The 23,600-nt window shown below is 39.5% G+C and overlaps 1 protein-coding gene across 2 annotated transcripts in view; it reads right to left on the reverse strand.

Moving 5' to 3' along the window:
* The window catches only part of ANKFN1 (ankyrin repeat and fibronectin type III domain containing 1), a 132,958-nt gene that overhangs the window by 106,793 nt on the left and 2,565 nt on the right, over positions 1 to 23,600 (reverse strand). The window contains exons 2-3 of one of the 2 annotated variants that reach the window (XM_017812026.1): positions 20,635 to 20,692; positions 19,490 to 19,730 (exon numbers count right to left, since the gene is read on the reverse strand). The gene's annotated coding sequence lies outside the window, so the exon portion shown is untranslated. Of the gene's footprint in view, positions 1 to 4,988; positions 5,171 to 19,489; positions 19,731 to 20,634; positions 20,693 to 23,600 lie in introns of those variants that run through there. The other variant, XM_017812028.1, reaches the window with a different exon arrangement.

Below are 23,600 nucleotides of genomic sequence, written 5' to 3' on the forward strand. Positions count from 1 at the left end.
AGTTCCCAAAAGCCCCTAACAACCATCATCTGGTTGAAATTCCAACTCAAACAAAGTAAAATGCTATGCTGATTATTTTAAAGAATAACTTTCTGGCTATATATTAAATAAAAATTGAATGATTACTTTCACTTGTGAGCCAAAAAGTATTGTCACACCAGATAGAATCCAATAAAACTGGCCAGTGCTTTTCCATATCCTTTTGCAATGACCATAGATCAAATTTTCCATATATAAAATGCCTAGTGATATATATATATTTAAGAGGAACAAATGGCTAAATGGGAATTCTAGCTCAACATTAACTTCTGAACAAATTTGATACACTTCATTATAACAATTTTTGAAATATAGTCATCATTTTAAATAGTCTTACATAAACTTCCCCAAGCACTATAATCATGCATTCAGCGAAATATTTCAAACTTTCCCTTTGCTTTTCAAAAGTGCACTGGCTGCACATGTCAACTGCTACAACATATAACTTCGGTCATTAAAATGTTGGACCCGAAATTTCTGTTTCAAGTGACAGTTTGACTGATCTAAAACTTAGTTTGGCTACGAAAAACATTGTGTTTCAGTCTGAGTATCCACTCTCCCTTTCCAAAAGAATTTGTTACTCCCCCGGTGATGCATGATGGCTATTGTGCAATCTTGCACTGCCCAAAAAGAGAGGCTATAGAATCCAGCCTATACAAGCAGAGATTTATGAAGTGGCAAATATTTGCTTGAGACAATTGCTGACCTCAAAGGAACATCTTCAGGAGCCCAGGCCTGCTGAGCGTTGCCATATGATTCACACAAGGATTAGCTCGGAACAAAAGCTGCAGCAGCTCTGAGTTTAGAAGGAACTTGGATTCAGGTACATCATCTCAGCTTGACTCCATGTGAAATTTAAATCCAAAGATCATTAATTTCAACATTGTCAGGAGGCAAAAGGCAAAGGAGACATTAGCCTTAAAATATTTAGCAAAGAGTGTTTTAGGATCCCTCTGCAGATTTCCATCTTTCCCAGCGCACCCTCTGCCTTAAGGCAGGACACTAACCCCGACCTCAGAGCTGCTCTAGATGCATTTCTGACATGTCTCTGGGGAAGGCAAGTTTAGACATCAACTTCAAGCTCATACTGAATTTCCAGGACCTTCCTCCAAAATGCACTCCAAACTCTCAAGGTTTACTAGTACAGAAAAATCCCAATCCAAATAATCTATGAGATGATCCTTTGCACAGGCTCCAAGATGACACAGAAGCAGGCTACAAAATCAATGATGGACTTGTTTCAGGTAAAAGAAAAAGTAAAACCAGCTTGTCATAGGAAGAAGAGAGAACAGCTCCACAAATCTCATGGCTAGAGAATTAATAAAAGCAGGGCATAAGGAAGTAATACTGATTCTCCATAGGGTGATCCATTAAAACTGTATTGAAAACATTCAGGAGGAGAGAAGAAACATTAATCCAAGACTTCTTGTATGTGTGATGTTTGTGAATTTGAAAAGGCTCTGAGGTGAGATTTGTTTATCCAAACTGCTTGCTGAACACTTTCAGATGTCCCACCTACTCTTGCACTTCAGAATTGTGCTGCTCATTGCCTTTACGTTTTTCAGCACATCACATTGTTAGTTTTACATCTTAATTGCTGGGGAATATGCTTTTTTCAGTAAAATAAATCTTTGGGCTCCAACACTTTCCAGTTGTTTTTTCAGTGTGCCTGAGTGCCTACACATCAAGCCAACATAATGTGATTATAGCAAATTTTGTCATAAATGACATAGCAAGGGCGACACCAGCAATGAAGATGTGAAAGCCCTGGATTTAGTACACCTTAGAAACCAGAGTGCTCTCGGGGGTCTTTGGAGAGTTTGCCTTCTCATCAACCTGGAACAAGCTAAGCCCACTGCTGCAGTGTTTTCACAGCTGCTGTTCCCTCTGTCAGTCAGAGCACACTGCTCTTACATGTGCTGCAGCAGGAATTGTAGCTGGCTCAGTGACACAACATAACTGAGTGGGATGTTGGGGCAATGAACGATTTGGGGTGATTTGTCTGCTTTCAGAGCCTCCATCTATACAAGCAAGTAGCTGGGCCATTAGTCCCACAGACTAATCAGTATTTGATCCACACACATCTCTCTGGCCACAACACAAAGTCTGCAAAGTAGACAGTCCCCAGTCAGGACCCACCTGACACGAGCATAAAGCCTGCAGCTCCAGCCACACACTGTTGGTGGTGACTAGTCCTGGCTTCTCAAATCCTTTAAGGCTCTCTGAAAAAGCCAGACCCGTTCTAGGACTGGAAACACCTGTGTAAGGACCATTCACAATTCCTGGGTTTTCTGGCTCTTCCAACAAAAGATGCTGAAAAGCTTTCACAGAAGAGGATGCCCACTGCCTACCTTCATGGAATAATGACGGATTTTAGGGAGGAATCAGACAAGTGAAAGCAGCACACCAGACCATCACACGAGTCCTCTTTTCAGGGCTACAATATAAAAAGCCATGAGCCATGCACAAGCTGATATATGATCTGTCTTTTATCTAGAGGTGTCTTGGAGGACTTATACCTGCTGATCTTTTAATGAGTAAATCAGATTGATCAAAGAATTACTCACATTATAAGCCTTGTCTTTTACTTGGTGTTGAAAAACCATATACTATATAAAAATGGTAAGATCCTGATATTTGATCTGTATGAGATTATCCCTCTTGCTAAAAGCATGAAACTTTGCCAACTCCTTGGCTGCCAGCCACATAAATCAGCTTCTCATAACTCTTCCTATAGGTCAATCATCATTCATTTCTTTAATCTTTAAGACTAACTTCCACTTTTTCTCCTGTTTCAGCTTAGTGTATATGTATGTGTCCTATGTGTAAAGCATTAAGAAATTGAAATAGCTGTTGCCATCAATCTGATCTGCTTATTCTACATTAGATCTTTGCTGCCTTTTCTAAGATATGCAGCACTTTATATTATTAGAATTCTTGTTATTTACTTAGTTTCTGGATGAAGTGATCCCTTGGTGTTACTTCCTTGTCTCCAGATTTCTGGGAAGGCTTCATTTACGTGTGCAGAGCACTTCAAATGCTTGGATGAAAGGCAGACTATAACTAATGCTGATAACAGGACAGACTCAGTAAATGTGAAGTAACTAAAAGTGCTCTCAGCGGTTTATTCATACAAAATCTCTAACAGCAGGCCTGGCAAAAGTACTGACATTTTTGTTCATCTGAATGAAAATTGAAAATAAACTCTACCCAAAAATGTAAATGTCAAACAAGGAAAAACTGCAGAACTAGACACCAAATGGGGACGGGGGAAGAAATTAAGAAGATCAATCTGCAATGACTTAAAATCCTTGGTTAAACCCCCCACACACCATAAATCCAGGATTTTCTTCACATATTGCAAAATGTACATGCCAAATTGTAATTAGGAACTCAAACACTGTTTACTAAATGTACAATATTTTAATCCTGTACCTTAGCTGGTGTCACTGATTCAAGCAGTAATATTGTTTGAAGCAGGGCATAAAAAGATGGAAATATAAGCACAGACAGAAAAGGGAAACAATTTGAGTGACTCATTATTGCCTTCATCTTTATTCGAGCACAAAAGCTAATATTATTCATAAAGGTGCAAACGTGGCAATTGTTCTTAATTTAAATTGGAGCTCAGAGACAAATTGTCAATCCCCACGCAAAAGGGGGTGTTGTGACTGTTGGAACCTGTGATCACCCAGGAAAAGCTCAGCAGTACAAGCACATAGCAAGTGATCTGTAGGTTAGTGTTGTGTGAGGAATAGGAAAAGTAAGGACAGTACATTATTATTGACAGCACACACCAGGAGAGGTGGTGTGTGACACTTGTGCAGCTGCTCTGTGCGTGCAGGCACCAACAGCTCCTTTTTCCTGCAGTATCACAGCTGAAAGACGAACAACTAAGTTGCCTGTGGTGGTAAATGCACCCACTGCGACACTGAGAGACTCGTCTGTGAGTGTGCAGTCAGAGGGAGCCTGCACCCAAATGGTCAGTGTGCTGCATCATCTGGCAAAATATGGACTTGGGTGCCCGAATTTTAATTAAAATATGATGAAAAATTGTGACTGGAGGAACTTTGTACATTAAAGTAGGAAGAACTGAGAGACTAATTCATCCCCCACAAAATAAACTGACTTAAAATTGGAATAATTCAGATGTCTCTTTTTAGATTAAATGACTACAAACTTAGGGAGTTTATGTATTAGGCTTTTCTAACTGAGACTGGCAAGAGCTCTGGTAATACGTAGCACTCTAGGTTCAGCAGATGAAGTGTTTATTTCAATACACACAAAAATTAAATTTTATTATTTTATAGTATGCTGGATTTCACTGAATCACAGCTACTACTTTATCAATGCTGTAGCTGTTTTGAGGGAAATAAACTGCTCTATTTCTGTTATTTATACATCAGCACAGACAAATTTTTCTACATATAGACATACATGTACAAACACTACATGCACACACCTCTTGTGTACTATGAAGAAAAGCAAGGAGATCTATCTACAGAAAAGTTAATTCAGTTAAATCTGCAATAGAAGATCAATACTTTATCTCAGGTTCTGCACACCTTGCCATCAACTTCAAAAGCAAACATGATTTTCACAAGCAATCTGGTCTATTCCTACAGTACTTTACAGCCCTTTCCAGGTCCTCCTGGCATATCATATCCTTTTGGTGGATGAGGAAGGAAAACAGAGAGGTGAGATGTTCAGGGCTAGAAAAGAAGTCAGCAGCAGGCTAAGGACCAGAACCCAGTTGTGCTAATGTTTCCAAACCCCTGAAATGCCAAACGCAGACATGCAACCCTCCCAGTAAACAAGGCAAGCATCACATCAGCACCCCTGTTTCAAACGTACATGCCCTACTGGGAAGTGCTGGCCACTTCTGGTTGCCAGCCAGTAAACTTTCCCCCTCCTCAGCATGAACTCTGACTGTGTGCCAGTTCACTTACCCATGGTTATCATTTTTTCTGTCTGATGAGCGTGGAACAATTGCCCTCCGAGCACTGCTTAGCCAGAGCCGGAAGAACTGTTTGCCTCCAGCCCAGCTGTCGGAGTCTCCATGCAAGATGCTGTGCAAAATGTTGAGTTAAAAGAAAACACGAGTAGGGGGAAAAGAGAGCTCTCTGAGAACCTCCACATGGTTCCTGTTGCTAAGGGAACCACTCCCTTTGTCTGCATAGGTTAGGAATGGCTGCTTCGTTTGGAGTCTGTCTCTTAAGTACCGAAAACAGCACAACAATTTCAGAAAGAAAGAAAAAAAAAACCCTCCAGAATATCTGACGACCAAAGGAAAACTGAACGGCCTTGGAATTCTTACATGAAAAGCAGCTATTAATAGTTGATTTGGGTGACTCCAAGGAGGCTGTAGAACTCATCTGTGCCATCTGATGGGACAATACACCACTGCACACAGTTTAATTTACTTGTTGTAAACAGCTTTCGGGGGTCAAGGTAGATGGTTACAGAGAGATAGATCAAGAAATCAGGTCCAGTTTACGGCAGCGAATGGAGAGAGATCAATAGCAAGAAATAAAACTTATAGTAGGTATCCATGATGGACTAGAAGAGAGATGCCCTTACTTACACAGGCTCCTATAAATATTCAAGCCTGAATCCAGAGCTCTGATTTCTGTAGCTGCTCTGCTCTGCTGCTTCTCAGTCCCCAGGCCCAGCACTGACTGTGTTCCTGAACCCCCAAATATTTGAGAATCTACCTTCTACACGGGCCCATTGGGCTCAGCCCAATTCAGCATATGGAGTTAGGAGTCCCTGTTTCTTGTCTTTGTCCATCCCTGGTTTTAAAGAATACACCAGGATGTGTACTTCTGAATAAGGGTGATTTCCCTGCTAGTCTGAGCTCCTGCAACTTGAGGAACTAATAGAAGTTGTCAGGAAGATTGGTACACTGGGAACAGAAACACCTTGAGTGTAACCTCAAACTTTTTGTTTGTATTAAGAAAATCAGCCTCCTTATGCAAACATATAGCACAACATGCACTGCACAACACAATTGTATCTTGCTCTCTCTCAGCTGACACCAAAAACAGCACCCTGAAATACTGTGAGGGCAATTTTTTTTCCGTGCACTTACTGGTTTCAGTACCTCAATATTATGGGGAGAGAAATGGTCAAAGACTTGGATTCAGATAGAAATTTTCAAGCACAGTCTTCTCTGAGGCTCTTAGCACATCCAGAGAACAGTCAGAGAAATGTGTTACATTATGTCTGAATGAAAGGACAAAAGTTCAAAACCTTAGATGATGCACTTCTATATGGAAAACAGAATTTTCTTGTTCTGCCAGAGAGCAGCTGTGAGAGCCTGGAATAGTGGAGGGAGGCCAGTTTGGTGTTGTGGTAAAGAGCTGAGCTTCACTTACTGCAAGGTAGAGAGGAGTCAGGGCCAGTGTTCTATTTTCCAGAGAGCTGAGCTGACTTTCCCCCCCTCAGTGAGACTGTTGCTCTTAGAGAACTCCAGTCAGAAACGAGGATGAGATGTCTTTGCTTACACACCATAGTTCAGCACTGACTCTGCGACATAAAGACCTGAAGAATTCAGCTGTCACTTCACTGCACATGTTGAATTGTATTTGCAGTGGGATATGTGCTGCAACCCCCTCCCTTCTTCCTCTCACCCCAATGAGTCCAATAAAGCAGTCAGGATTGCTTTGTGGAGAGGCCCTTCTGCTCTCCTTTGCAAAAAGATTAGGAGGTTAGAGAGGGGCAACTGAGAGCTGAGTTTAGGGGCATTAGAAAGCAAGGTAACATACAGGTTGCCATTGCATCATTTCTAGCAAGGAACATTTAATTGGAAACCAATTAAAAAGTTCGTGATTGTATTTATTATTTTCCCTTCAGAGCTTTGCTTAATTGCTCAATCCTGCTGGGTATACACACACACTCATCCCATTTTCTCCTTCTCATGGATAGACTGATGCCAAGGCTGATGCCAGGGAAGGATCTTGGGATTCTGTGCAGCCACAGCCAGGGAGACAACATCTTTTAGGACCAAACTAAAGTTTCTGCCAATACATTCTTTACCCACTTTCTTCTGCTGCTTGCAAGCCATGGAATCTTCTTCAGTGTAAATACAAGAAGGGCAAACCCATGCACATTTAGAGGATTCAAAGTTAACTCCCAGCACAATAAAATTCTTCAACACCTCAAATTAATGTTTAGTGAGTCTAACAGTGAGCTTTATCTAAGCCTTTTACAAATGTTTGGGTATGTAGTGCTATCATTAATTCAGGAACATTCTGATGATCATTCGCACTTTATCACTTCAGAATAAAAAGACAGAGGGAGCAACATCAGATCACATTTGTGAAAGTGCAGCCTCCTGCACTGCTACACAATTATCCCCTCAAAAGAAAAAAAAATCGATGTTTTTTCCCCTTATTTTAACAAAGACAGGAATTTTCTCTGTTTAATAGAAATTTTAGCATCTTATACAGGACATTACCAGTTTCCCATTATTACGAGAACAACACTTCTTTGACAGACTGTCAGGGAGGCTCAGATTTGATGATGAAAAAGTGATTTTACACAGAAGTGGAATTCTACTCAGAAACCTTTCCTCGGTGAAATAGTAAGAACTGTATCTATTACTATAAATCCCATCTTCTCAATTTAAAAATAAACTGCATTAACTACTGATGTCCTAAAGAGTCTTTGTTATGCTAATCCAAGGTATTAAGAATAGTCAGAAAAGGAATTCATTAATGGCTACTTGAATCAAGTACTTTTTGTCCCAGATGTGAACACATCCCCCCAGTCAGAAACTACCTAACACAGTGTGATTGAAGTTTATTTATTTACTTACATATAATAAGCAACTGAGCAACTTGCAGTGCACGAAGTGAGGCTATGGAAAAGTACATTACAGTGCTCCTGCTTCAGGGCCCTCTCAGTCAGAATTTCAGTATATGTGCCTATTTTCTCTTTATTATTCAGCCAAAAACATTGAAACTCTCTATCCCCTAGTCCACTTAGTGACCAAGAAAAGATTGCCTGCCTTATATAAGGTGGCTTAAGAGGAATTTCTAAAATAAATATTTACAAAAGCTCTAAAAATATTATCTTGTTTTGTTAAGGCTAAGTGTGCAAACACCGTACCTGTTACAAATATAGATCTCGTTATGCAATGAAAAAGAGAAGCAGATGGAGCTGTTGATAGCCTCAGTGACAATAGTGCAACGTGCAGTTGCACAGGAACCAGTATTCCCCTTATAAGGAAAATTTTTCATATTCCCTAATTTTTTTTTTTTCTTTCTCAGTCGCGAGTTGGAATTAAAATTCCGACATGAGAAATTTTCCATAGGAGGGTCATATTTAAAAGACCCTCTATGTAAAAAAAAAAAAAACAAAACCAACCCTTTAGTTTGAATGAACTGACATGGATTTAAATGACCTGTGAGAGTAAGTGTAGGGTTGTATGTGCATGTATAAGGTTTCTTGTCCACTTTCGGGAGCCCAGACTCCCATCCCTCCTGGCAGTCTGCCAAGCAGGCCAGGAACGTGGAGAAACTTGACTTTCTGGCACCGTTCCACGTGAGATGCCGGGGAGCTGAGAGCTGGGAAAAGCGGGCGAGCTGGCAGGAGACCAAGAACATTTCCATCAAAAATTTCATTGGAATAGACATTTTCATGCAACGTGTTAGGTTTTGGTGAACCGGCGTTAGCTGAGGGAAAAATGTTCCACTGGAAAGTTTCCAGTTTGTCCCGGTGCTAAGATCTTGACACTTGGGCTTCGTATTTTTCATTCAGCTGAAGAATGGATTTTTATTTCCCGGTGTCATGCACAGAGACAGAAGGTAGTTTACTGTACTGCTGATTGTATAAAATGATTTCTCCTGACACTGTAAAAAGAAGCTTTATTTTGCCATCTGCAGCAAGTGCTGCTGTCTCATACCTCCATGCTTTTTTGGCATCTCCCCACCCCTCAGTGTCTTTCCTCTAAATGGATCACAAGGACTGTCAGCAGAGTGGTGAGACCACTAGTTCGTACTCAGAGACAGATTTTAATACCTCTCTCTGGAACTTGATTTCTGTCTTACTGTATTAGTTCAGTAGGGAAAACAGTACACCTTGCAGTGTTTTTAAAATTAATATGTATGGATTATAACAATAGACCTGTAACAGTTCTGACAAGTGTAGAAAACGTATCAGCTTCAACTACTGAACTTCATAAATCTCTCGAAAGTGAAGTATTTAACACTATCTTGAGAAAAGATGTCACAAGTTGTGGCACAAAACTGAGGTAGAGAAGGTACAGCACTGGGTGAATAGTCAACTGTACACTGAATGCAAATACAACACACCCCCCCACACATCAAATATTTGATTCCACAGATTCTTCAGGACAAAAATGTATATGCAATATATAGACTTTAGCTCATCTTATTCAAGCTGCATATGTGACAGTTCTGAGCTTATTGGAAAACCTGAACCAAGTTCAGCTCTGTCAGTGATGGGACACTGCAAAACTGGACCGTTCCTGCACACTTAGCTCTTGACCTGCCTTCAGAACACTCATTCATTACGCCCCATTCAGGAAGTGATCTCACTGGAAAATCTGAGCAAAACAGAGGACAGAAGTTCCAGACTCAAAAAGCTAAGGAATGTTCTTTCCTCCCTCCTACCTTGTCTTCTTTTAAATGAATTTAGACTTTGTGAAAAGTATCAGATGGGCAGTCCAAGGCCCGAGGGCTGTTGTGGGTGCCCAACGTGCAGACATTTTCAGTGTCCTCCTTTCACACTCAGGTGCCTTCACACTGAGCTGCAAGTTAAACTTCCCATCTTGGGCATCATAGAACTTCACTCAAAACTAGTGCAGAGATATTCACCCTTAAGCCTGAGGGTAAATATCTTTATAATCACAAAGACACTTTATTAATGCAATAATTCATCCCCTAAGGTTTTGAGTTCTCATAGCAGAAAAAAACCTGAACAACCCATTCTCCCCTGAGCACTGATATGGAATTCTCATTACTGGTACTGTAGTATTATCCTTCAGTCACCAGCTCTCTCAACTTTGAGCATGGGCACCAAATTTGAACTAAAATCAGCATTAAACATATGCCTATAGGACTGCTGTCTTACTTTTGGTAATGAAATAAGCATTAATGCAGTAACAAAATGTCAGCCAAACTTGAGCTGTATAGAGTAGACTAAATCCCAGTCCTGGACATACTGCAGCAAGTCTTAAGGAAGCCTGTGGACATTCCTGTGTGGCAGAGTTGATTCAGCTTCATGTCTCCATTTTACTCCCTAGAATTTTTGTTCTGTTTGGAAGAGTAACTCATCTCATTTTCAAGAGTATGAAACTTCTCCATCTCCATTTCAATATTCCTGGGCTGTGTGACTACTTTCCTCAAGTACAATTGACAAAATTTTCCCCAATAAAGAATTAATTTTTCCACAGGAGAAAATAGGAAGTTTTCCAAGCCTGCTGAAATTGGTGTGAAACTATGAAAGAAAGTATTTGTAGAGAGTTAACAGAGAACAAGTCAGACCTGTGGATACACTTTGTTCGATATCTCAAAACAGCTAAATGACTTCAGCTGGTGTTCGCTCCTCTACTTGACAATGACATGTTACACTTCCCCTGACGAGCCGAATTCAGATTTATCTCTGCTGTTGATTGCTGTTCTTTATAAGATGTAGATTTAGAAAGCTTTGCCACCCACTTGCAGCAAATTTAAATTTCTAAACAACAGCAAAGTTCAGCAACAGCGTCGTGAGTGAGGCTGCTGAAGGATAATTATTCTCTTTACAAAGAGCAAGTCTCTCAAGCTACGTTTAACTTTACATGTAGATACAGACACATACATATATTCAGACTAAATTTACTGTACTATGCTTGATTTCTCTTCACTATAACTATTTTCTGTGCCACCACTGAGATCATTTCCAATGTACATATTTGCTCTGACACCTCTGGATATCATCCTCATGTTCTCTCATGCCCTTGAGTGAGATTGACTCACTTCCATCTCTTCTGTTGCTATGAAAAAGTAAACAGTAGCTACAAAGCTGTCAATGAATTGGATTTTTTTTTCTGTCTTCAGTTAATCCTTTTGTCTATATACCTGAGATACCTTGTTCTATAATCCAAGTCATATTCATATTTTACAAAAACTCTTGGTTAATCTTTTGCAGAAATATCTACCTGGCTCTTGTGTTATTTTCACTTTGATCAAGCCAGACAAGCTACCAAATAAAAGAAGCTGACTGCATTTAATGCAACAATTATGACAAATAATTCCTCAGAAGTAAGATTTTCAGAGAAGCAGGTCTTCTGGGGGTGCTCCCATCATCGAGCACACACAGGTAATACTCCTTTCTGTGTCTCATAAAGCGAAAAGAACTCCTAAAATTGAACTTCACCCACTCCAATCAAAATGCCACTCAACTGCTGATTGAAATATCCTTCATTCAAATCAGAGTGAGTGCCTTTAATGGCTACCCAAAAGGCTGTCAAATTAAATAAGAAACAAAATGCAAATAAATTAGCATTCCTAGCTACTGATACACTATAAATATTTATGAGGAAAAAAAGATGCTGTAATTTCGAATGATACCACAGGCCTATTTTGTACAAACAGTTAAAACAGTTATACATGCAATACCGTACTTTGCAATTTTTTTCCATTTCACATCACCATAATCACCTAATAAATATTTAAATGGACCCATTTGCTGTAACTATAAAAGAACCGTGTAAACTTGTTGTCATCTAGACACATAAGCCGCAGTGGAGTCAATGAATTTCAACAGTCACTTAATATTGCAAGCCACAAGCTACCTTAAACCTGCCAGCAACTGTCTGCCAGGAAGCTACTGTAGCACCACGGCTACCTCCTCCAACCCAGGACACGAGATTCATTATGAATGCGAGCATTGCTACTCTAATTAGGCCTGGGAGAGGTTTAACAACCATGCTACAGTCTTGCTGCTGACAAATATAAAAATAAAGCCTTGTTCAAATTAGCAATGTGAAGTGAGAAGGCCTAGAAGCAGCAACTGTCTGACCAGTAGTGAAACAGTTCTAATCTATAGTGAGGTTATTTTGCTTCATAAACTGCTAGTATGTTACCTGCAGGAGGTCTCCCTGTAAAATGAATTATAGTAAGCTATATGTGATAATTAACCGTGCATTAGCAAATATCTTGAAACAGGGGGGCTCTGTTTTCTCTGTATTTTGACTAATAAAAGCATGAATTTGTTCAACAAATGATCATTTAGGTTGTGGAATGCTAAGCATATTGGAAGAACACAGTAAGCAATAGAATATTGTAGGTGGACTAACAGTTTCCTTACAAAAACAGGCTGTTTAATAGGCTGGCTCCATACTACGTTATTCACAGTACTAAAAACCACAGTGTTGGGAAGACAAATACAATATACATTTAAAATAATATAAACCTTGTACTCATATTTACTTTAAAAATGCCATGGATGTGACAATAAAAAAAAATCCATAAGCAAACGTTTATTTCAGAAAGAGAAAATCCCAAATGACTCTTTCCAGAATGTAAACAGATAGTGAGGCAATTGGTATGGTCATCTTCTGCAGAGGGGAAAAAACCTCAGCTGGGTTTAAAATAGTCTACATCATATGAATGTGAAGCAAGGCAAAAAAAAAAAAAAATTAATTTATTATGTATACTGCTTAACACAATAAAAATAAAGTGGTGCCATAATTTATTTTAGCTTCATTTACATCTTACGAAAACATATTTAACCATAACGCTTTATGGAGCTGTGACTGGACCAGCCTCACTCTTGGCTGTGAATCAGGGGTCAGAGCCACTGCAGCATACACAGGTTGACAGTCTGTACCTCTTTATTCATACTATATGGACTGGAGCCCAAGCTTCCAAACATCACAAACTGAAACTCATTTAAGTACAAGTAATCTGCCAGCTTTAGCCAGACTCCATGCAGGAATGACTCATTATAGGGTTTGGCCTTATCAGGGGGAATTCACAGCCCCGGCGTTGCGGGGATCAGCCTCAGCTAAAAAGAGAAATTCTGAACAATGATGTTTCAGTTCATAAATATCACCATTCAGATGGCTCTCAAACATTTTAATGTCTTTAAAACATCAGAAGTGTTCTATAAATTCAAGATAAAGCCAAGATACCCCTCAGCTCTATGTGTCCATCTCCTTCCACCCAGCTCAGCTCTCACCTGCCCTGTGACAAACACCACACCTCCTTCGGCTGCCAGGTCTATTCTAGTTGAGGTGAGGGGATTTCCAAGGCAGGGAGTTATCAGTGAGATGCCAGAATTATGAACATGTGGCAGACATTCAGTCTTAGAGCAAGACAGGATGCTCAGGGAGTTGGTCCCTGGAGAAAAGTGCGAGGCTGTGACTGCAGCATCCTGTGCCACACAGTCCAGAGCAGGAATGGTCCTCATCAGAGTCCTGCAGCCCTCCTTTGGAACATCCCTTTGGTTCAACCAAAGGATATTGGCCTAGTATCAGCTTTTTAATATCTTTAAAAACTATTTGGTGGGGTGTGTGCGTGCAGTAGATGCATATATATCATCCACATGAAATATTTTCATTTTGCAGAGTTCTGTGATTGTTGCCATCGAATTACAAAACATGGGTCAACAACACATTGCTGGGAAAGCACGTACAAAGGAAATAGGCATTCTCCTTAAGGAAAACATTCCATATAGTTAAAAAGTTACTACAAATTAGTGGCAAGCACATGGCTACAGGTTATTTTTCCTGCTTCACTACAGAAAGATAAGAAATTACAAAGGCGTATTTACATTTCTCCAAGTGTGTACACAGTTTTTGTCTCAAATTAATAAGCATCAATCAGCTGGTAAAGGAGGGTGAGTCTCGGATTCTATTTTTCCCTAAATTTCTATCACAAGCATGTTTGACTTATATCCAAGAGGAATTTCAGTGTATAATTTTTTTTAATGTTTCTCCCTCTCAACAACATGATTTTTCACTATAAGGGCATCAGATGATTTTAACCATCTCAATTTCAAAGTGACCACATATATTCATACTATTGCAGTTAATAAAGTTTGAAAATCCAGTGTCACTTTTAAAATTTGCTTTTCAGAAACAAACCCAAGCCCTTAAAAGTTGCTTTTACCATTGTGCTAACCTTCAGTTTTCTAAGGTAAATGAGAACTTAGAAAGTAGTGTGCTGTATTTTCTCAGTTGAATTATATTTATAGACTTCCAGGCAGAGGGTAAGATTGCCCCCTTTTGGAATTTTTCAGAGTAACAGTCCAAATAAAGAATCGGGTGCAAAGCATTCCTAATCCCTACTCAAGATATGCATCTCATCAGGGATTATTTGTGCTTCATACTGTTGTGTTCTCGTGTTACTATATATGTGGCTTCACATTCCTTATTAAAGCAACAGGCATGAAAGAATTCAACTGCTCTTGCCAGCAACCACAACGGCACAAAATCTAAAGTCAGATAAAGGTAAACATCTGGAACCTTCCAAGGAATGCAGTAGTAAAGACGGAACATATAACTGCATTCTCCCCTTCTCTGCTCTGTGGGACAAACTTCAGAGACAGTAATCTGTAACTACAGACCCCCATAAAGCAGCATTCTCTGATAAAATTTAAGGAGAGCTTAGTATTTTAAATAAGAAATGAGAGTACTGAAGTGCTGAAAACAACCAGGACAGTTCTTCTGATTCCAGATTTAATTTAATAGCAACCCCACCCTTGGTATACTGATCTGGTGGTTGGGGCTTTTTTTTTTTAAATTTGTCGTCTTTAATACATAAATGGTGGTCATTCATCAAGTGTACTAGTCCTTTAAAGAGATGTTCATGACCACAGGCAGAACATGCACAGTAACCAGAAGTCTGGATGGAGATATGTATTTTCATTAAAATCTTATTTTTTTAATTATATTGCCATCATGCCAAATATATCAATAATAATTTTTTACTGAAAACAATGCAATTTTGTCCCTTTAAGTAGTTAATAATTAGCATTATTTGCAAATAAAGCATCATTGTTCTGTTATTTGACCAGTATCTTCTAATTTTGGAAAGCTTATCATTTTACAGTGTACAATCAATTGCAATATACAGCAAATTCCTATTTTTGTTTCAAAACTTATCTTTCAATTACCAAATCCCATTTATTTTCATATGAACCTGGGAGCTCGAAATCAGTAAAGAGTTTAATCTAAAGACTTGTCTCAGTGTATGGCTTCAGCTAGAAGTGGTTCAATGACCATCTGACAAGGGGAAACATGGAGAGATCTCCAAATGGAGACAGATCAATAAACTGACACAAGCCAGCAATAAAATGGAAATCAGAGAGTATTAGTGAGAGCTCCACTGATGTATCTCATCACAGCTAAAGAAGACATCTGTTCAAGCAAAGGAAGAAGAGCAGGCAGGCAGTTCAGCACATCAGACACGGAGGAAGACAGAATGTTTAAGCTGTGCAATTCTGCTGAAGAACTCCTCACCTAAACTCTGTGGGCAGTATTAAATTACACCCTCTCACTGAACTGTTTCAGTCCCAGACTCTAAGGATTATAACATTTGGGTTTCCATCTTACTACAATCAAAATTATACCACCAAAGGCTGTTGTCTTCCAACAATATACCTGTGGTTCAATCAGCTAGACTGAGATTAGACTAATTTATAGGGAACAGCAAAGCTGAGCATCACTGCTGATCTTATACCCTGAGCACAGTTCTATGGAGCAGTGTTCATGTGGGCGCTGTGAGAACACCACTGTGCCAATTAACTCCAATGCAAGTGCATCAGCAATAGGTCATGTCACTTATATCTCAGTTTTAAAAAAATTTAAAAATCATCAGCGATATTTTTGCTGTGCTTAATATTGTATCATTCTTAACCTCTTAAATATCAAACTCTTAAGAGTGTGATGAGAGTGATCCTTGTCACTTACAGAGGCTTCATCTTTGCTTCAGGGCGAGGAGATTATCACAATAAAGAAGATTAGGTATTGCAAATTTTCATGTTTTCATAAAGAAGCTGAAGTCCCTGCTTTACTGAGTAGAACTCAGAGTAAAAACCACCATTCCACATAAAGCACCAAGTGTAACAAGATGAACCGCAATGTAACTTTCCAGACTGTTTGCCCAAGCTGTTTAATGCCCTGTGTATTTCTGCCGAGGGAAAGTGAGAGCTTAACTTGAATTATGTCCTCGCTGCCTTCAAAATACTTTAAACAGTTATTCAAAACTGTAGCCAGTGTGTCATGCATTCCAATACAGAATCTAAGAATCTATGTATTTAGTGTCACTGTAAGACTTTTACCTAGAGCTTTCCTTTCGGAGCCATGAAGTTAATCATAAGGAAGGAATGCACACTCTGATCATGCTAATTAGCTTACTGAATATGACTTCTAAAGAGATCACTTAATGTGTCCTCAAGGATGCTGAAAACCATTTTATTAAGAGAAATGCTTGGTTTCCTTTACTGACACATTCATTGGACCAAAAGGCTCTCATGAAGTAATCTGTAGCTGTCTTGATATCTATATATGGACAAGAAATAGCACTGCAGAAGATACATTCTAGGTTTAATAACCACATTTTATAGCCACTGAAAATTACTCTATAAGGGTAAGGATAAGAGCAGGAGAAAATTCACTCATGCTTTCAGAAAATTTAAATATGAACTTTCCAGGGCATACTTTTTTACATATAGAGGGCATGAATCACTGCTCTGGATCTCTCCACTTAATTCCATGCTTTTGTTTTACCTCTTTGTCCTTACTGAAGGACACCAAGGAGCGGTGCCAATTGATACACAGTTTTGCTAATGATTGTAAAAGTGCTTTGAAAGAAAGTGTTATGTGCAATAAACTTTTTAACTGCTTCCTTAGCTAAGAAAAGAGCACCTTGTGGGTTTTACCATGGCTCAGAAATTTTTAGAATGTTCTCATCCTTGCCATGTTTTGATATAATTTCTTCCCATTTTGTCACCAAGGTCCTTATTATGGGCTGGGGCCTCAAGATAGCCAAGGTCTTAATTCAGTCAGTCTGCTGGAAGCTTGGGTGGAATGTTGGCCAAAGATCCCCACCTGCTGCTCCCATCAGGCCTCGTCTGCTCATTCCTCAACAGAACATGAGAAAAAGGTTCTACCTCTTGTGGAGAAGTCCTAATGACTGTGCTTTTCCCTCTTTTTCTGTGCTTTAAGGAAGGATGGAAGATGTCACACATGGAACAAAGCCAGCACCACTGCAGAGCAGTTGTCGCAAGGACAGTGGTACTTGTAGGACAGGTAGGAATTCTGCTTGTTTATCTGTTTAGAAGGAAAAAATCACTTCATCCTTAGGAGTCTGTTTTGGAGCCTGACTGGAGCATGTGAAGGGGCTGATACAGTGCAATAGAATCTGAGTATTTGTAGCACAGAGTGATTTGAAAATAAAACTCTTTGTGAGTGTAGGAGAGAATGCTTATTATGTGCTTCCATAATCACATATTTCATCCAAAATTAGAATCTGTTGAGTAAATCCCCAAACAATTTATGACTTCTCGAAAGCAATTCCCCAATTGTTCTTCAGGCAACTCAAAGGCCATGGAGCACAGAAACTGCTGTAGGCTGCAGAATGTTTTCATCTGACTTATTGGTGACTTTCACTCTCCTTTTCCAATATCATAAATACAGCTAACAGATAAAGATTAAGACTATTTTATATAGGAGCTTTTTTCAGTCATAAATCTATGGGGAAATAAGTTTTCATTGAAACAAAAATCTATCTTCTTTTGGGGGGGAGACCAAGTTTGTCCTAAAACCTCCTAAAAAGAGCAGCTGTAGTTTTCATAGTAACTTTACTAAAACTGATTTGATTTTAGGGGAAAGGATTTCTAGTCAGCTCTAATGACAGGGAGAATTACCTGTCATCATTCAATTTGGCTGAACAAGGACTCCTCACTTTATTCTATAAATGCAGAAAATACTTGTAAAAGCCTAGACTTATAACATCTAATAGCATCATCCACTAACTCTACACCAGGGAAGCTGTAGGAACAATAAAGGCAAGAAGTGCAAGAGAGGGCCTGTTGAGATTAGCAGTAAAGACTCAGAGTAATTGGACATGCCATCACACTGAAAACAAAGGAAATGGGCATTAATTCCTTAGTGAATTACTGGCTGCCCTTCTGTCATTGCTTGTATTGAGCTCAGAACAAAGTTTTAGGTAAGTTCTTTGGAGACTTTCTTTATCATGAGCTTAAAACCATTAAACAGTCTTTAAAAAAAGAAATCAGTACCACTTCATACAGTATGTGGAAAGAGTACAGACAAGAATGTCATGCTACTTCCAAGGCAGTCAATTAAACTGTAACATGCATGTGCAGGCCAAGTTTCTTCCATCAGAAGGAGCAGTCTCCAGGAGACTATTTAGTTACATGAATCACTATTTATCTGGAGCCTCTGACAAGATAGAGCCAAATCGATTTCTTCCAGAGAAGACAGACTCAGGCTAAGTTATATCCCTGTTTTTCACTTCAAAAAGGCATAATCAGTTTATGAAACGTGAAAAAAATGTAGCCTGTTGCAGTGTCACAGTTCCCCAGAAATGTTCTAAAAACCAGAAGGGCTGTTGCTACAGCAGGAACATGAGCTTTGAATTCGTTGCTAATGAGTAGTGCTTGGAAAACACACTGAGAAATAATTGCAGGTTAATAACCAGGTTTCAGAAAATCCAAATGATCCCTTTTTATTCCATGTGTCATAGCAGTCTGAGTCTGGTAGCACAATGCTACCTAATCTTAATTAGGTTCCTTCATCTTCCATTGGCTGGAGTTGATTTGTTCCAGTCAAAACTGGTCCCCTAAAGCTTTTGGTAACTCCCAAATTTACTTATGCTTTAGTTATCACAACCAAACACGCACCTTTTTGGGAAGAATCAAAGGAAAGGAGAACTTTTCATTAAAAAAACCACAGTTTGTCTCAGACTGTCATAAAACTCTCTGCATACTCATTCCAGTTTGCCAATTTTAAGTACTGAGTTTGCTCACGTGTAAATGCAGGTAAGTTATCACTATTAACACCCTCCCTTAAACTGACTCTTGAAGAAAACAGTAGAAACATAAACAGTTCTGTAAATGGAAATTATAAACATTGAGTCTTAAATACGACCATTACTTGTTTATAAGTATGTCCTGTGAAAAGGTATTGACCACACATCTAAGTATCAGTATATACTTGGTTTAAAATATCAGCATATACTTGGAAGGCAAAACAAAAGTGTTTTCTCCCCTACAGATATTTCAAATTCCATTCTTCGTATAAAATATTTTAAGTATTCAGAGAACAGCAAAGAAACAATCTGCCTGTGCATCACAGCAAAGAAAATGCAATTTTCATTCTTCAAAGATGAAAAATTGTGTCCAGAAACACAGACAGTAATCTGCTCATCAGATAAGTGAACTATGTAAGGAATTATTTGAAAATACTTACGTCCAGTGACTCCACTTCGCTTTCCCCCTCTCCAGGCTACTCTGTTTTTCACTTGTGCTGTTATTCAAGCCTCAGCTGAAACAAACTGTCTTTGACGGGGATGCATTTCATCAGAGCTGCTTTGTCTGCCTGCAATTCCCTGGATGAACGCTCTTCCAATAATTTATGTCACCACTGGAGTTCTCTTGCTCCCCGAGCACGGGCAGTGTGGCTGCTCTGTCATCTCCCACTCCCGGAGCTTCTGCGGGCAAGAAACAATAGATGGGCAGCTGACAACGGATAGTGTCCAACTGCCCGGGGAAAGGCAACCTGAGAGCACTGAGCAACACTTTAGATGGTAAGGGGACACTACAGTGTGTCATCTGTCCTCCAGTGGCATGTTGAACCCACAGAAAAACTATAAAATACTGGTAATAAGCCTGTGAGGGCACAGCAACACTGGAAAAGGATTTTAAAATAATCGGTGTCATGAATAGCATGGTGTCCAAAAGGTAGATGTTCCTTTAAAATGAAATTATGTTTTAATAAGAGGACAAAAACCTCAATTTTTCTTTACCAAGAGAACAGCAAAGGCTGAAATACTCCTGACAGATACGATATTCCCTTCAATAAATTGAATTACACTATTGATGTTAGCACTATCATGCTGACAATGAGGATCAGAAACAGTGTAACTGTCTAAATAATAAAGGAATAACAAGAAATAATTCTAATATTCTGTTGAAGGGCCATCTTTCTAACACAGCTTCCTAAATTTATTCTAGTGTATGAGATACCTTCTGTGGCAAAACAAGTGAACAGATGAATTGTGACATGAATTTTCAAGGCAAGCTCTTCATCAAAAAGAGAAGACTTCTCAAGATTTAGTTGTATGAATCAATAATCATTCCCACAAGCCTACTAATTTATTTTGATTCTATATAAAGGAGTTCACAGAAATTTTACCAGATAGCTAAGGTTAGGTAACCATTCAATTTGGATAGAGAGTTCAGATAAGAATTTATATGTCCATTGGAAAATAATTAACTCACTAACATCTATTAATAACCACAAAAAACTGCTGGAAGAGGCAGTTCTGTTACTAATTTTTTAAAGTTCAGTAAAACTCATTTTTATAGACAGGACTAAACATTTTTAACACTTACTTTACAGCCTCCTCTGGGATGGTGTATACTGCTGCCAACTCAGCACCACTTCCTGACACTTTAGAGAAAAAAGAAAGAAATGTTAAACACAGTGGCAGAAGAAAAGTTTAAGTGCCTTGATTCATTTTTCCACATTGGGATCTGAGACAACACAACTTTTATAAGAGGGCATTACCTTTTTGAATTGAAATCAACAATTTGATTTCTGTCCCCCACTCTCCTTGCAGAATCAGTATTAGAATCTTGACATTCAAAGTGTTTGTATTATTGGGAAGAAATAATCACTTAAAGACAAAAGCATGTAAGGATATAATTCCAACAATGTCATTAAGATCTAAAGGAAAGATTTCTGCCTAATAGTCCCCCAATACAGGGCTCAGATCCCAGAGATCCTTTAGGACATAAAGTGAAGAGCCAGCCTACAATCCCTTAACACCATGACCTCATTCACATGGCAGTGCTGGACAGCAAGGAGACAAAATAATCACAGTCACAAGGGTTTAAGATTGACCCTCTACGGACAAGTCCAGCCAGTGAGGGGCTGTTCTCGTCCCCTGGATAGATGATAAACTGAAGGAAAAGGGAGGGGAGGGGAATCCCGTGGAAATTTCATTGCACCCCATAGTTTGAATGAAAGATCTTCCAATGCACTCCAAAAATTCCCTATTTTGCTGTAAATCTTTATTTCTTTTGCCTCACGCAAAGAACTGGTAGAAGACAAACCATTTCACAACTTAAGTAAAGTCTCTCACAGTAGAGCTATTTACAACTGTTAACAGACCTTGCCCTGCTGGAGATGCAGCAGGTGTAGCTGGAAGGAGCAGAGGAGTGAAGTCTCTCTTCTATTTCAGGTGGAAAGCAAAAAACAAAGAGGAGACTGAGGAGACGCTTTTATAATGGAGAAAGAAGCAAGGTTTTAAGGCTCACACCAAACTGTGCTCAAGGCCCAAAATAAAGGTCTTGGTCAATAGAGCTCACAGGAATAACAGCAGAAAGTGCAATACATGAAGCCTTGAGAGCCCCAGTTGAAGCCTTTTCCATCAACACACTCTCTTGGTCAGAAAATTCCTGAGATGTTCCTGTAACCAAGGGGGAGCCACACTGATGTCATCATATGGGGGGACAGTCAATAAGTATTTTTACACTTAGATAGAATGAAATTATTAATTTAGAAGTTTACAAGGTTCTTGAGACCTTCAGCCAAAGAAGACGAAAAATATTATATCCTGATTCATTTTAGCAATAGCCCACAGATAAAACTTTCATGAATGGCAGGTCTAAATTTCAGGAGTGATTCAGTCAGATCAGGCTTCTAAATAATCTTAGGTGCATCTGAAACTTGTGCTTGAGATGAAGCCAACCTAAGGAAAGAACGTACAACCAGGGTTTTCTTAAACAAGCACCAAGTAATGTAACTAGGCTAGAAAATAACTGAGATGTGAATATTGCTTGTTGAAAAATTAGCAGGGACAGCTATTGCAGGATTTCCTACAACTTTATGCAATTGTCAGAAGCAAAGGAATGAGGCTATTTTAAAATCAGCTGCTGTTTATAATGTTCCCTTTCAGATTTCCACTTCTAAATCTGAGCCCAAACTGCAGCAGGGACCCTCTGGTGACACGAGAAAATACTTGAGTCAGTGTTTTCCTCCTCAATCTTTCAGCTGACCTAAGCAGCTCCTAACACTTTCCAGGCTCAGATGACTCAGCAATACAGTTAGATAACATTTTTTTCATTCCTTCCTGAAGTTCAAATAACGCATAAACAGTCTTTCACTCCTTTCAAGCTCAGACTTCAGCAGAGATCTTTCAGCTCCCTGGTTCTCTGAAGCACCAACAGTTCAGCTTTACTAAGGCTCAGAGGAGAATGAGTCAGACATTGCCATCCAAAGAAAGCCATGTCCTGCTGTGTCTGTCATTATATAGGAAGACTCTGACAGAGAATTCAGGCTGCCATGCCTTGTTATCCAACTGTATTCCTAACCAAAGTTGAGTTTTCCCTTTTCTGACCCCTCCTGGAAGTCTACCAGCTGCAGCAGGCAGTCCAGAGCTGCTTCACTGGGTACCAGACCCACTGATTGTTTCCATTAACCCTGGAAGCACAGCTTCTAGGGGTTCACTCAAAACCTCATTTTCTCAAAACAGAGTTATCAGAATTAGGGGGACACTAAACCTGCTGAGGTAAAGCCAAAATGGACATTCTCAATTTTCTAAGTTGCCATACACGTCCAAATGAAGGAAAAAGTTCTGCCAGAGTTTTGGCAGCTGTCCGGTATTCTGGGTCTGATCAACACCCACAGAGATTCTTTCAGAGATTCAAAAGGGAGTTACTGAAATGTATACAAAGCACATTTATATAAACAATTTCAACAGTCCCACATAAACCTAATTTGTGCAAAGGTGAACATCATCCACTGAACACCTGCAGCACCACCTTATTCAGAAGTGTATTACCGACATCATGAAATCCCAGATCAATCCAAGTGGGATATTTTCCCTATCAATAATAGCAATAATGGCTTTTTCTTGGAATATCCAATCTTTCCATTTCATGAGCAGCACCCTTCTGCTTCAGAGACGGGGAAATCAAGTCACAAGAAAGGTACTGGCTGAGTAAAAGTACCCAGTACTCCACAGCTAAAGGCTGGATTAGAACCTGAATATTTGAAGTTACCACCCAGATCCTCAGTAACCAGCCTGCCCAGAGAGCTGACACAGCTCCACAGCCCCTGCCAGTCACAACCACATCTCCAGTGGAGAAGTTCAAGCCCCAGCAGCCAATAGCTGTGTGTACCTTCTGCAGGCACTTTCTGAGGGCTGGGGCTTCTGCTCAGGGCTGGCTATTTTTGGCTGGTATTCACAGCTCCAATTGAGCAGCCTCTGGCGAGTACACCTGGCAACAGTGGCTCAGAACAAGGCTGACACAGACACACAACACAAACAGGAAGAAATGGAGGGAGAGCCTGG

This window comes from Lepidothrix coronata, unplaced genomic scaffold (genome assembly GCF_001604755.1).
Source record: "Lepidothrix coronata isolate B3197 unplaced genomic scaffold, Lepidothrix_coronata-1.0 Scaffold34, whole genome shotgun sequence".
Taxonomy (NCBI): domain Eukaryota; kingdom Metazoa; phylum Chordata; class Aves; order Passeriformes; family Pipridae; genus Lepidothrix; species Lepidothrix coronata.